This window comes from Periplaneta americana, chromosome 13 (genome assembly GCF_040183065.1).
Source record: "Periplaneta americana isolate PAMFEO1 chromosome 13, P.americana_PAMFEO1_priV1, whole genome shotgun sequence".
Taxonomy (NCBI): domain Eukaryota; kingdom Metazoa; phylum Arthropoda; class Insecta; order Blattodea; family Blattidae; genus Periplaneta; species Periplaneta americana.
In genome coordinates, this window is record NC_091129.1 from 146,620,742 (window position 1) to 146,635,045 (window position 14,304).

Consider the following 14,304-nt stretch of genomic DNA (forward strand, 5'->3'; position numbering starts at 1 on the left):
TTCAAGTGGGCTGACAAGGCTCCAGAAACCCAACTTTGCAACAAACTCTGTGTGACTTGAATTGTGGTTTTCTGTTAACGTACCTAACGAAGTTAAGGGTGTTTCGAGAATAAGGTGCTTAGGAAAACATTTGGAGCTAAGAGTGATGAAGTTACAGAAGAATGGAGAACGTTAGGCACGCAGAACTGCATGAATTGTATCCTTCACCTAACTTAATTAGGAACATTAAATTCAGACGTTTGAGATGGACAGGGCATGTAGTACGCATGAGCGAATCCAGAAATGTTATATAGAGTTTTAGTTGGAAGACCTGAGGGAAAACACCTTTTGGGAGGCCGACACATAGATGGGAGGATAATACTAAAATGGATTAGAGCAGCGTTTCTCAAACTTTTTTGAAGTGGGGACCACTATTTAAAGTCAGAACAGTTCCGCAGACCACCTTATTATTGAAAACAAATTTATCATTTTCGTAGCATATTTTAATACCAGTATAAGTTACTTATATTTTAAAATTGAATTAAAATCCGGTACTTTGGTTCTCTGTTATGAATTCGGGTGATCCCTGGCTGGGTTACAGGCGCGGCGCCAGATGTGCAGGGAAAAGATGTCGAGAAACACCTCGTAAATAGTGTTTTAAATCCCTCTTTTGTTGCTGAGAGAAGAGTGAAAAGTCGATAGACGGGTAGGGTAATCAATTTTATAAAATGTCTGTACTGAGAGAAAAAGTGAAATTCGATTGCCATGTGTCATTTCCAAACTCTGAGATTTTAAGCTACAGTGTGATACGCAATTCGTTCGAATTTTATTTTTTCTTCTGCATTTTTTGAAGGACCACAAGGGCATACCTCGAGGACCACAGGTGGTCCGCGGACCATAGTTTGAGAAACGCTGGATTAGAGGGAGGTGGGATATGATGGTAGAGACTGAATTAGCTTAGGATAGGGACCGATGGCCGGCTTATGTCAGGGCGGCAATGAACTTCCTAGTTCTTTAAAAGTCATTTGTAAGCAAGTAAATTTATTTTCAGCAACTATTTCTTACATTACATGGATCTTCCAGTTTTTTGTACGTAATTAAAGTTATACAATTAAAAATCAGATAAAGAACTTTTCTGTCGAAAACGCCGTCAAATAAAATAAAATGTATTTAAGTGATGTCGACTTGCAGATAGACATTCCCGGTACCGCTCGTGGCCTGAACTTTTTAACTTTTAATAACCTACAGCATTTGCACGTCATCCGGGTTTACACATCTTAATATTTTTATTTATTTTTTTTTTCGGATTATAAATAACTGGCATTAAAGTGTCGTCCGCCGCAGTGAAATCATATTCCTTTCAGCCTTTCCCCCGCCCGCCTGGCAGAAGAACCTCAGCGCGGTTCAGATTAGCATCCGTCTGTCCTTTGTGTGTGGAATGTATGGACGTGTTGTCTCGACAGTTAACGCTGCTCAGACGAATCTCATGAATTTAAAGTCAACTGGCAAATGGCACAGTGTGGGCGGGCAAGGGAAGGAGTTCTATACATTAATTACCTTGGCTACAGCATCACAGCTGCGTGTCTACACAGAGAGTTCCGAAACGCACTTTTCCCTTGTCTGAAGATATTACGGAACATGTTGCCCGTCCTTGTACTATACAATAGAGCAGTGATTCTCAACCTGTGGTCCGCGGATCCCACGTATACACCAGTAGCGGACGGTGGGTTTGAAAGTTGAGGAGGCCAAGACGTGAATGATGAGAATATAAAAATATAAGGCCTGTGACGTACCTCATTACCAAGCGCAGAATTTAAAGATTTTAAGAAATTAAAATTAAGTTTCCCAATTTATGTTGGACTCTAGCTTTGAGAGAGGAACAGAGATTAAGGGTGTTTGAGAATAAGGTTCTTAGGAAAATATTTGGGGCTAAGAGGGATGAAGTTACAGAAAAATGGAGAAAGTTAAACAACGTAGAGCTGCACGCATTGTATACTTCATCTGACATAATTAGGAACATTAAATCCAGACGTTTGAGATGGGCAGGACATGTAGCACGTATGGACGAATCCAGAAATGCATATAGTGTGTCAATGGGGAGGCCGGAGGGAAAAAGACCTTTGGGGAGGCCAAAACGTAGATGGGAAGATAATATTAAAATGGATTTGAGGGAGGTGGGGTATGATGATAGAGACTGGATTAATCTTGCTCAGGATAGGGACCAATGGCGGGCTTATGTGAGGGCGGCAATGAACCTACGGGTTCCTTAAAAGCGAGTAAGTAAGTAAATTTATGTTTTAGGATTTTAAATCTTATGTTTAGGAATTTATATGATTTTAAGGGAAAAAAATAAAAATAAACAACATAGTGTTAATATATTACAACGGCTTGGTAAAGATTTCCACTCTTTGGGACACTTTAAGTCCTAACCTACGAATTAGTTCTTTTTAGGTCAAATTACATTTAAGAATGTTACTATTTGCTACATAAAACAAACAAGAAAAACAATATTTCGAGAGTAACGAGATAGCAACAAAATTGATTCGAACCTAAGAATCCGGGGCTTGCTCATTACCATTACATAGTCTATTTTTACAGCAAATTAACTGAACATTCCTCTTTCTTCGCAAACCGATCAAATAGGTCACAACACACTGAATAACTGCTACTAGAAGAAGCTAGAGACAAATCTGTATTTGTTTCTAAACTCTCGATATATTTAAAATAATGTATAAGTAAATACATCTCGTAACACAAAAGAATAAACTAACAAGAACACCCGCAAACAAGAGAAAACTAACAACACGTCACTCAATTTTCTAAAACTAGAAGAGAGAAAGAGAGAGAGAGCTTCCCAATACAGCCGAAACCGGACGTAACTATAAGCAGTACAGTTGTCAGCGGTGGGTAGGACGTCTCCAAATCGGCTCCCTTCGCGGGTTCTAGTCAAGTTTAAACACTCCGCTAACCAGCTATCTTATTGGTTGAACTGCTGTTGTCATGGTTACCGGGGAGTAGCGTCATGTAGCAGACTCCTCTCTCCCGCTCTCACATAGACACTGCAGGCTGCTAGATGTCGACTATACAGGTTACAGCGCTATCTCTTATTTTTCAGTACGAATTATTTGTACTATCTACAGTATAGCGAGCGGGCATCGCCAACTGGATGTGGTCGACTTTACGTAACTTACATCTTAGTCGTAGTGAATAGTAAAATTAATATAAAAGGAAAAATGTTCGTCATTTGCTGTAACTTGTCTGTGACCTTAATTCAGTTGATATTATTACTGCCATATTGTGTTCTGGTAAAATATTAGGGGAGGCTCGGCCTCCCTTGCCTCCCCTGAAAATCCGCCGCTCGTATAGACACTAACCATGCGTCAATCATCTTAATTAAAATATAATACGAAAATGTGAAGTCTTGATTGTTCAGGCTTTGACTTATTTATTGTAGCAAAATATCAAAAAGTTATTTTAGTAATACATATTAGTGAACGTTTTCGCCCTTGTTATGGGCATCTTCAGACTAGTAAGTAGATATATATGTAAAGTAAGTAAATCCATGTTAAACATAATGCAATAAACAAGTTTGAGAAGTTTAAAAACAACCATCAATTTAAAAAAATGACAGAATTCTTTTTGCACATACCTTTGTTCTTTGTAGACTTTTGTAAAAAGTATGTATATTTAATTTCTCGTCATTGATAAACAAACAAGATAAATAAGTGGTTACTTACAGTTTTTTTCCCACATTCATAAAATGGTTACGTAAAGTATGCATTTCATAATTCACTCAATGCTTAACTTACTCACAAATAACTTTTAATGAATGCGGAGATTCATTGCCGCCCTCATAGGCCCGCCATCGGTCTCTATCCTGAGCAAGATTAATCCAGTCCCTACCATCATACCCCACTCCTTTCAAATCTGTTTTAATATTATCCTCCCATCTACGTTTTGGCCTTCCCAAAGGTCTTTTCCTCTCAGGTATTCCAACTATATGCATTTCTGGATTCGCCCATACGTTCTACATGCTCTGCCCATCTCAAACGTCTGGATTTAATGCTCCTAATTATGTCAAGTGAAGAAAACAATGTGTGCAGTTCTGCGTTATGTAACTTTCTCCATTCTCCTGTAACTTCATCCCTCTTAGCCCCAAATATTTTCCTAAACACCTTATTCTCGAACACCATTAACCTCTGTTCCTCTCTCAAAGTGAGTGTCCAAGTTTCATAACCAAAATATAACTGTTTTATAAATTCTAACTTTCAGCTTCTTTGAGAGCAGACTGCATGACAAAAGCTTCTCAACTGAATAATAACAGACATTTCCCATATTTATTCTGCGTTTAATTTCCTCCCGAGTATCATTTATATTTGTTACTGTTGCTCCAAGATATTTGAATTTTTCCACCTCTTCGAAGAATAAATATCCAATTTTTATATTTCCATTTCGTAGACCTATAATATTTTGGTCACGAGACAAAAATCATACATTTTGTTTTTTCGGGGTTTACTTCTAAACTTATCTCCTTACTTGCTGCAAGTAAACTTCCCCTGTGGATTTCCTCCTAGCATATTCATGTCGCATAAACAAGCAACTGATGTAACCCTTTCAATTACAATCTCTTCCCGTTTTCCTGGACTTTCCTAATGGCATATTCTAGAGCAGAGTTAAAAAGTAAAGATGATAGTGCATCTCCTTGCTTCAGCCCGCAATGAATTGGAAAAGCATCCGAGAGAAACTGGCCTATACGGACTCTGCCGTAAGTTTCACTGAGACACATTTTAATTAATCGATCTAGTTTCGTGGGAATACCGAATTCAGTGAGAATATTATATAAAACTTATGTCTTAACTAAGTCATATGCCTTTTTGAAATCTATGAATAACTGGTGTGCTGTGCTCTGATACTCCCATTTCTTCTTCAATATAATAAAATATATTTACATTGTAAATTAAAACACTTTGCAGTTATAATAAAATTAAAGTCTGAAATTATGCCAATTCTTGACGTATAAAATACAATTATTGAGTGATAATGATGTCGAACACTTTAACTCTTTTCTTTTTTAATATGCTGGCATTCCTATTTGAAATAATGGCATAAAGCATGTTTTGGAGCTGTCCTCTCTACTAAGCAGCAATGTCATTTAGAGTAATTGAGACACGTTCAATCTCTTCCGGTCACTAGAAGCATCGACAGATTCGCAACCCGTTGCGGATTGAATCGTTGATACGGAAACTGAATGCAAAGGAAGACAAAAGGAGAGCAAAGTGTGACCATATGCATTCATTTCCATAAATTATTGTGGAGGAATATGTAGAGGAAAACTGAATATAATACTCCCACTGAACATGCTGATGGCGGCTGTAAACGCTGTGGTTGAAGAGTGGATCATCAACGAAGCGTGGAAGTTACGGTCGTCGCTTCGTGTCCCGCCTACAGGATGGAAGCTAATCCGTTTGCTATTTAATACAGTGTCTATCATCCTTATTCGTACATATCTAATTTAAATTAATAAGACAACATTATGTACAAAATAATTATACTCATATACTAATAGTAGTGTACCATGCTTTAAAACCATTTCTTAGAACGTTAATTTACAACCAGTTTTTATTTTAAACTCTAATTAACAAAAATATTAATAAATACATTACTTTTAAAGTAAAACTGTATGTCATTTATATTCGTACACTTGAGTAATTTTGACTTATTCGGGGGTGCTGTGCCTTAATGGTAACAGCGAGTGTGCATTGCCGCGTGCTCTAGGGTTTGTTTTGCTTCAGCAGTCAGTTCTGTTCAAAATGGGCAAGTCGAAGGAACTCGGTGCCCAGCTAAAGAATACGATAGTTAGACTGGCTCTTAAAGGTTATTCTTTACGGAAAATAGGCAATATAGTAAACAAAAGTCATTCCACGATACAATACGTGGTTAATAAACTCAAATACCGTGGATTTACTGCAAATCAGAAGAGAAAACCAACAGAAAAAATACTAAATGAGAGGGGAAAATGGTTTAAAATAAGACAGATAAAATCAAATCCACGGTTAAGTGTGCCGAAACCACGTTCTCTCATGATAAAAACCACAAGGAAGACTGTTAGTGTAACAACGGTGCGACGTGTCCTATATAAATATAGATTTCATGGTAGAAGGATAAGAAAAAGGCCCTTTGTAAGTAGAAAAAATCGAGCTTTAAGAATTAAATTTCCTGAAGTTCATGTAAATTAGGAGCAAGAATTTTGGGGCAGTGATGAGACCAAGATTAATCTTTTCGGATCCGATGGTGCCCATAGAGTCTGGAAAAATAAGAATGAGGCCGATAAAGTGGATAACAATCTTCCCACTGTGAAACATGGAGGTGGCGTCATAATGATTTGGTGCTATAAGTCTTCGAAAGGCGTGAGTAACATCGACTTAATTGATGCAATTATGGACAATGTAGTCTATAACAACATCTTGAAAAATAATGTCACGGAAAGTGCAATAAAATGGATTTGCCGTCTGTCTACATTTTCCAACAAGACAACGACAGCAAACATACGGCCGAAATGAACAAAGACTGGTTGATGTGGAACGTCCCGAAACAACTCCATACTCCTCCTCAGTCACCCGATCTGAACCCCATGAAGCATTTGTGGTCCAAACTTAAGGAAAATATACATAAAAATACAATTTCGTCCAAAGAACACCTCAAAACTGTTGTGCTGGAAGAATGGCGAAATTTCAGTCCGCAGCAATATAAAACGCTGGTAAATTCCATGCAGAGAAGGTGTCAGGTAGTGATCAAAGTCAGAGGATATGCAACTAGATATTAAAACGTAATTGTTTATGTTATTCATGTATATAGTTATTTAATTTTGTTACTAACTGTACGAATACAAATGACAGGTAGATAAATTATATATTTTGTTAAATTTCGTTTATTTACGTGTTTATGGTACATATGGAATTTACTTTTTGTTTTATTTCTATTCATAATGCTACTGAACAGAATTTTGAAAGAGAAATGTAATACTTCCATTTCATGTGTCTTTATCACCAAAGTTGTTACATATTTTCACCTGTACGAATAAGACTGATAGACACTGTACGCAATGTTTTCTCAGATTAGGTAAGGACGGTAGTCGTCTCGAGTGAAGTTGAAGAAAATAATTATGTGAACTTCGAAAAATCCTCGCCAGCGATATAAAGCCTTCGAGGATGAATAACTTTATATTTTTGCTGGAACAAGTGGGTAATTCAGAGAACACAGCAGCGCAGAATACCCTCGCCACTACTCATCGGGCCGTACCAAAGAGTTTGTAATACTTACTAGAGACACATACCCATGAGTGGCAGGCAAGAAAAATGTCACAAATTGAATCGGTTAGCATCCGCCATTAAAGGGAGTGTTTGCGGCGCGAAATTCGAAAACAGTACCACAATACATTGATGTAGCCTGGTGAGACTGCTTTAAACATCTTTTACAAAGGATGAGTCGTGATGAAGTAAATATGAATGGCAGAGGAGCGCTATATTTATTAAAATATTATAATGATTCATCTTTGGCGATTCTAAAAAATAAATTAAATCACCATATACACTCGGGATAAGTATGTGAAATATTGAATAATGGCAATGTCAATATTAATTTTCAGTAATTACTAGTATTGCTTTAAGAACATAATAATGGATATTTACTGTAATATTTAAAGTAATCTATATTTCAGTCCTTTCATGCAAAGGAAGAGGAAGGTATATGGTGCTTAGAAAATATTTAGTGGTGAAATACGAGATCATAAAAATTCTGGAAACTAATTAAAAATATAATGAGAATAAATTGTATCATAAAACAATCTATTCATTATGTAGTTGATGACCACCAAGTTAGAGGTCAGTACAGACTTTTTAATACAATTAGTAGCGGTAATAGTAGGCCTAGGAGTAGTGGTAATAGTAGGACTAGTAGTAGTGGTAATAATAGACCTAGTAGTAGTCGTAATAATAGGCCTTGTAGTAGTGGTAATAGGCCTAGTAGTAATGGTAATAGGAGGCCTAGTTTTGTAGTATTAGTAGGCCTAGTAGTAGTGGTAATAGTAGGCCTAGTAGTAGTGGTAATACTAGGTTTAGCAGTAGCAGTAATAATAGACCTAGTAGTAGTGGTAATAGTATGCCTATTAGTAGTGGTAATAGTATGCCTATTAGTAGTGGTAATAGTAGGCCTAGTAGTAGTGGTAATAGTAGGCCTAGTAGTAGTGGTAATAGTAGGACTAGTAATAGTGGTAATAGTAGGTCTAGTTTTTGTCGCAATAGTAGGCCTAGTAGTAGTGGTAATAGTACACCTAGTAGTAGTGGTAATAATAGGCCTAGTAGTGGTAATAATGGGCCTAGTAGTGGTAATAATGGGCCTAGTAGTAGTGGTAATAGTAGGCCTAATATTAGTGGTAGTAGGCCTAGTTTTGTGGTAATAGTAGGTCTAGTAGTAGTGGTAATAATAGACCTAGTAGTAGTCGTAATAGTAGGTCTAGTAGTAGTGGTAATAATAAGCGTAGTAGTAGTGGTAATAGTAGTGCTAGTATTAGTGGTAGTAGTAGGCTGTTTTTGTAGTAATAGTAGGCCTAGTAGTAGTGGTAATAATAGGCCTAGTAGTAGTGGTAATAATAGGCCTAGTAGTAGTGGTGGTAATAATAGGCCTAGTAGTAGTGGTAATAGTAGTCCTAGTTTTGGTGGTATTAGTAGGCCTAGTAGTAGTAAGACCTAGTCAGTGGTAGTGGTAATAATAGACCTAGTAGTAGTGGTAATAGTAGGCCTAGTAGTAGTGGTCATAGTAGACCTAGTAGCAGTGGTAATAATAGGCCTAGCTAGGCCATCAGCTATATTTTCACTAATTTCTTTGCATTTAATACAACCAAAAACTAGAAGTACATGCTGTACAAAACGGAAATTACATGATTAATTCATTTATTGTGAAACAAAACAGTTTTAGACAGATATAGTCTGCGGATTTTCTTATGCACTCTGCTATTATAATCCACTGTAATGTAATGACACCTAACCCTTACATACATTGTTGAAATCAACCTTATAAACCTGATTAATGTGTTTCTGGAAAAACTTTATCCAAGAAATATTCCGACATTCTGTAAACACATTCAAAGGAGGAACTGCATTTGGAACATTCTTCCAAATATTAAGATATGCATGCTTTCCTGAGCATCCTACAATAGTAGCTATGTTCGAACAATTATTTGCGGCGCAGTATTTCACCATTTTCTTATTATTTTCCTTCAAGTGTACTTATATTTATTCGTACTCCTCAATAAGCATGAACTGCTCGCACTCCCGGCGAAGCATCAACTCCCTTTAATGGCGGCCGAACAGCGGTTCAATTTTGTACGCGAAACTAGCGCCGTTGGTGTCTTTAGTTATATATTACAAACTCTTTGGGCCGTACCGAGCTACGTCAAACAAAAGAGAATTAAAATGTTACTAGTAAAATGCATGACTATATTTCTTAAGAATTCACTGTACTAGTCAAATGCAAGATTTACGGAGTAGATTTACAGACGAAGTTTTAATGCAATAAAAAGAAATGCACATTTTCGAAGATATAACACGTTGTCACAGTAAAATGAAAGAGAAATATGATGTGGTCCAGAGAATATAGGCCTAGTTGAAGGTGACTAATTTTAGAAACCAAAATATTAGCCTATATTTATCAAATGGATAATGGACGTAATACTCATTTGTGTCATTTTTGCGCGAACACTTGTCACTAATATATCCTCTCATCAAACCCTATCTAACCATAAAACTAACAGTGCGTCTGAATGACACTAATATATCTCCTCATCAAACTCTACCTAACCTTTTCACAAACAGTGACGCTTAATAATATTAAGAACGACGGAGAGAGAGAGAAAGAGACAGAGAGAAAATAAATTTCTGCTTGCAACAACGCCACAGGTAAACGTCATGCCCATACGTTGGACATCGTATATGTAGTTGCAATTGGCTCTCATCGTAATGGCACGGTTGAAAGCTGCTGTACCTAATTCTCCACTTTAGCGATATTGCTATATTTTAGGCTTTTTTATAATGAATGAATGAATACGTCAGTAATAATCGGTTTTAAAGTTTATATAAAGTTATTATCAATTCCATCAATCTTACATAAAAACCTCGCAACTGATATAGCGTCGTTAAATAACGGATTAATAAATAATAAATCATTCTGTAAATCATAAATATCGAAGTATCCTTATTCAATATCAAAAAATTATCACACTGGTATCTGACTCCCGTAAGGGACGAAAAGTTTCATTTTTCTGTCAAAAATGTGCACTAGTCATTCCGATGCCTTTGCACTAGAGTTCCTATTTAAGAAAATTATTAAGATTATTTCTTTTAGAATGAAGAGGAAATTGTGTACAGGCCCAAAAACAAAATTTGGTCTTACTCAGCATGCGCAGTATAGACGTGGACAAATTATTAGACTAAATTAATTATATCTGCAACGAAGCTGTATTTATCGGTAGAAATAATAAAAAAAATGTATTTTGCACAGATATAATGAATAGAAAATTGAGTCATGAGGTTACTAACATTTTGTGAACATTCCCTTATTCTTTATTAACACGTTGATTTTATCAGGGATGCTGGAAACCAAAGTTTGACACTTTCTTTGAATATCAGCATCATTTAGCCAGATATCAGAGTGCTTAAATCAGTCCATGTTTTGTTGTTAGCCTCTTTTTGTTCACTTTCTTCTTCAGTATAGATCACAGATTTTCAGTTTCGTTCATGTCCGGTCTTCTTGCAGGCCATGGGAGAATATCTTCTGCAGTATATAATTAAAACACCAGTAGTACCAACATAACCAAAAAAAATATACTGAACCATTGGAAAAAATATACCACAAGATGTAAACACTCATATTTACAACAATAGAGACTCTGTGAATTATACTGATAGTTGATATGACGAATTATATTACGTTTCCAAGAAAACGTTTTAGTTTAATAATTTGTCCACGTCTGTATGTTATAACTGAAACTTAGAAAATTCAGACGGCCCAAATTTTGTTTCTGGGTCTATAGAAGCTTAAACACGTGGCTTACATCACACAACGGCTGTCACATCGTTGACCTATTTATTTTTACCTTCCACCCGTAAACGCCCATAACACGTCTAGCTGAAGTTGCTAGTAATGCAATACAGTGTATCGATTTTCCGTTATGAAGATGTCTTGTTCGTAAGTACACACGTGCTCTCAGGCCTCTACTCAATGCTTCGACCCTTACAGAATGTCAATAATGCAGAGAACACGACGATTCCGAGAACAAGGGAGTCCGCGCTTCCAGGTAGCGAGGGGACTTCTCAATATGAGGGTTAATTGGTTTCCTTTACACCGCCATGTCAATATTGTAATAGCATTCCTTGCTGCGCACCTCCATTGGCCACAGAAGATAGTCAGGACAAGAAGGATACAAGTAAAAAAGAAATTTAAATTTAAATTATGATTTATTTAACGACTCTCGCAACTGCAGTGAAGATAACGTAAGTGTAGTTCCTAAGGGCCATATTCATAGACATTCTTAGCGCGGGCTTCCGTTCGATGATCAGCGAACTAACGTTTTTCGTAATCATAAACTAGTGTTAGCGATATGATATGAATCCTGTACAAGTAATCACTCGATAGCCGGGGCTAGTTTAACACGCTCGTAGCGCGGGCTAGCATAGCTTTATGTAAGTCTAATTTGGTCATCTCTTCAGTGTTGCCAACTATAGCCGCGACGCTGTTATTTCCGGCGTGACTCCGCCTCTTTGCTTACGTCTTAGGAAGTGAAGGCTCTATAAAGTCTAGGTAGGTAGTATCATTCGCCATTTTTGTTCTGTCGTTCCCGAGCTACCATACGAGGAATCTATTTGCCACACCGTTAAACATTATCATGTCGTAGCTCCTATGATAATAAATCAAACGCACTGTAATTCAGCAAATAATTGAGTGGCAAATAACGTCTTCGTGTGCTTTCTGCGAACGCCAACGAAAGAGCCAAAATGGCGGGCGATTATACTAAGTATTTATCGAGCCTTAAGAAATGAATCACGTCTTCATAAGCGAATCACAAGACACACACGTTTAAATGTAGCCGACCTGCAACGCGATTGGCTGCCGGAAATTAGAGCGACGGGACTATAATACCAATTATTGCCAAAGAGGGAAAAATCACAATGCTACGTATTGAAATAATAATAATACATTACTTAACAATAACTACATGTTTCACTTAGACCTATTTACCACATCTCATCTTTAGGTTGCGAGGTGTTTTCTACACGATTCAATAATTTATGAAATAGTATATTTTCCTTCTGGAATTCTCGCATATTATGTTGGTAATTAGGATTAGTATTTATTGCGTTTTCTAGATGGTCATGAAGAAAAGTACGTATTGTATAATGAACATATGTGTTTCCGAGGTGTTCATGAAGAAAGTGAACATTACATAAAGAACACAGTTTTTACTTGGTTATTTAACAACGTTGTATCAACTACTGGGTTATTTAGCGTCGATGAATTGATGATTGCGAGATATTGGCGAGATGAGTCTGAGGATTCGCTATAGATTACCTGACTTTCGCCTTACGACTAGGAAAAACCTCGAAAGAAACCCAACCAGGTAATCAGTCCAAACGGGAATCGAACACACGCCCGAGCGCACCTCCGGACCAGAAGACAAGCGCGCTACCGTCTAAGCTACGCCGGAGGCTAACATTGTTTTCGAGAACATAATGGAAAGTCAGAACTGTGTAAATAACATTGTGTTTACAAGATACAAGATGCTCATGAAGGAATATATACATAAACATCTCGTTTTCGAGATGGTCATAAAGGAAAATAAATTTTGTATGAAGAAACTGCGTTTCCAAGATACTCGTGAAGGGAAGTAAATTGTAAACCTATAAATAACATTGTTTTCGAGGTGCTCGTGAAGGAAAGTAAAATGTATTTCTATAAACAGCATTGAGTTTTCGAGATGCTCATGAAGGAAAGTAAAATCTAATCCCATAAAAAACATTCTGTTTTCGAGGTGCTCGTGAAGGAAAGCAAATTGTAAGTCTATAAAGAACATTGTGTTTTCAAAATGCTCGAGAAGGAAAATAAATTGTAAGCCTATGAAGAAATTGTGTTTTCGAGGTCCTCGTGAACAAAAGTAAATTGTATGCTTATAATGAACATTGTGTTTTCGAGGTGCTCGTGACGGAAAGTAATAGTATGTCTGTAAAGGACACTGTGTTTTCAAGGTGATCATCATAGAACGTCTTTATACTCATCCTCCTATACTGTAGAAATACCTCGCCCCTGAAATTCGTTATTTAATGACGTCAGGGACTGCCGGACTTTATCACAATTCAAAATTAAATTGGAAAATTTTGTCTTATTTAATGCTTTTTAGGTATTGCTGGAATTGTTGATTTGTGTTTTTTTTTACTCTAGATTAAAATTGCAAGTTTCTTGTTTATGTTAGTTAATTAGTTAGGATACAATTAATTATGATACTTAATCACTCAAGTTTGTGTGGCTACAACCTGTGTATATTTTTGTGTGGCGTTACTTTGTTTATGCTCGACCATGCCGAAATGTTGTAATTATACACCTGGTAGCAGACCTTTAATGCATGTCATTAAAGTACACCTACTCATTAAAGGTCAGGTCTTTCAGCCAATGACAACTCAGGTTGCAACTGTTCAGCCAATGACAGGTCAGCTTTCTACCGTTATAAAACCGCAAGTATCGATTATTCTCGGATATGCAATCGAAAGACAATTAGCGAAAAGTCAAGGAGGCTGGAAATCCAATACTGTCGCAGAAGGTTATGTTCTGTTACTATAATAATTAGCGTTAACTGTAAATAATATTCAAATAAATTCAATTTGTCATCTCGTTTTTCAATGTCTAATTTAATTTCAATGTTATCTCTGTAGGTTCTTATGGCCTAGCAAGGTCAATGTGGACATCTGTTCCTCGGAAAAAATCAAAACTTTCGCGTCTGCGCACATCTCACAACATACGGGACATTGCTCAAAAATTAATAATATCAAGTTAGAAATATGGTCGAGCATAAAAAGTCGTATGAAACTCGCCTATAATGGTAATTAAGAAGTTCGTATGAAAATTATGAAACTCGCTTGCGCTCGTTTCATGAATATCCATACTCACTTCTTAATTACTTTCATTATAGGCTCGTTGCATAATGTACTATTATAGTGTATTTTTTTCCTTTTTATTTCTATTGTTGTATTTGTATTTCTGGTGGTTGGAAGAGAAGGCCTG

General features: G+C 36.7%; 1 protein-coding gene across 2 annotated transcripts in view; it reads right to left on the bottom strand.

Moving 5' to 3' along the window:
• Cow (Proteoglycan Cow) overlaps positions 1-14,304 on the bottom strand; it is a 1,076,490-nt gene that overhangs the window by 855,889 nt on the left and 206,297 nt on the right. The gene's annotated exons all lie outside the window — the stretch shown is intronic.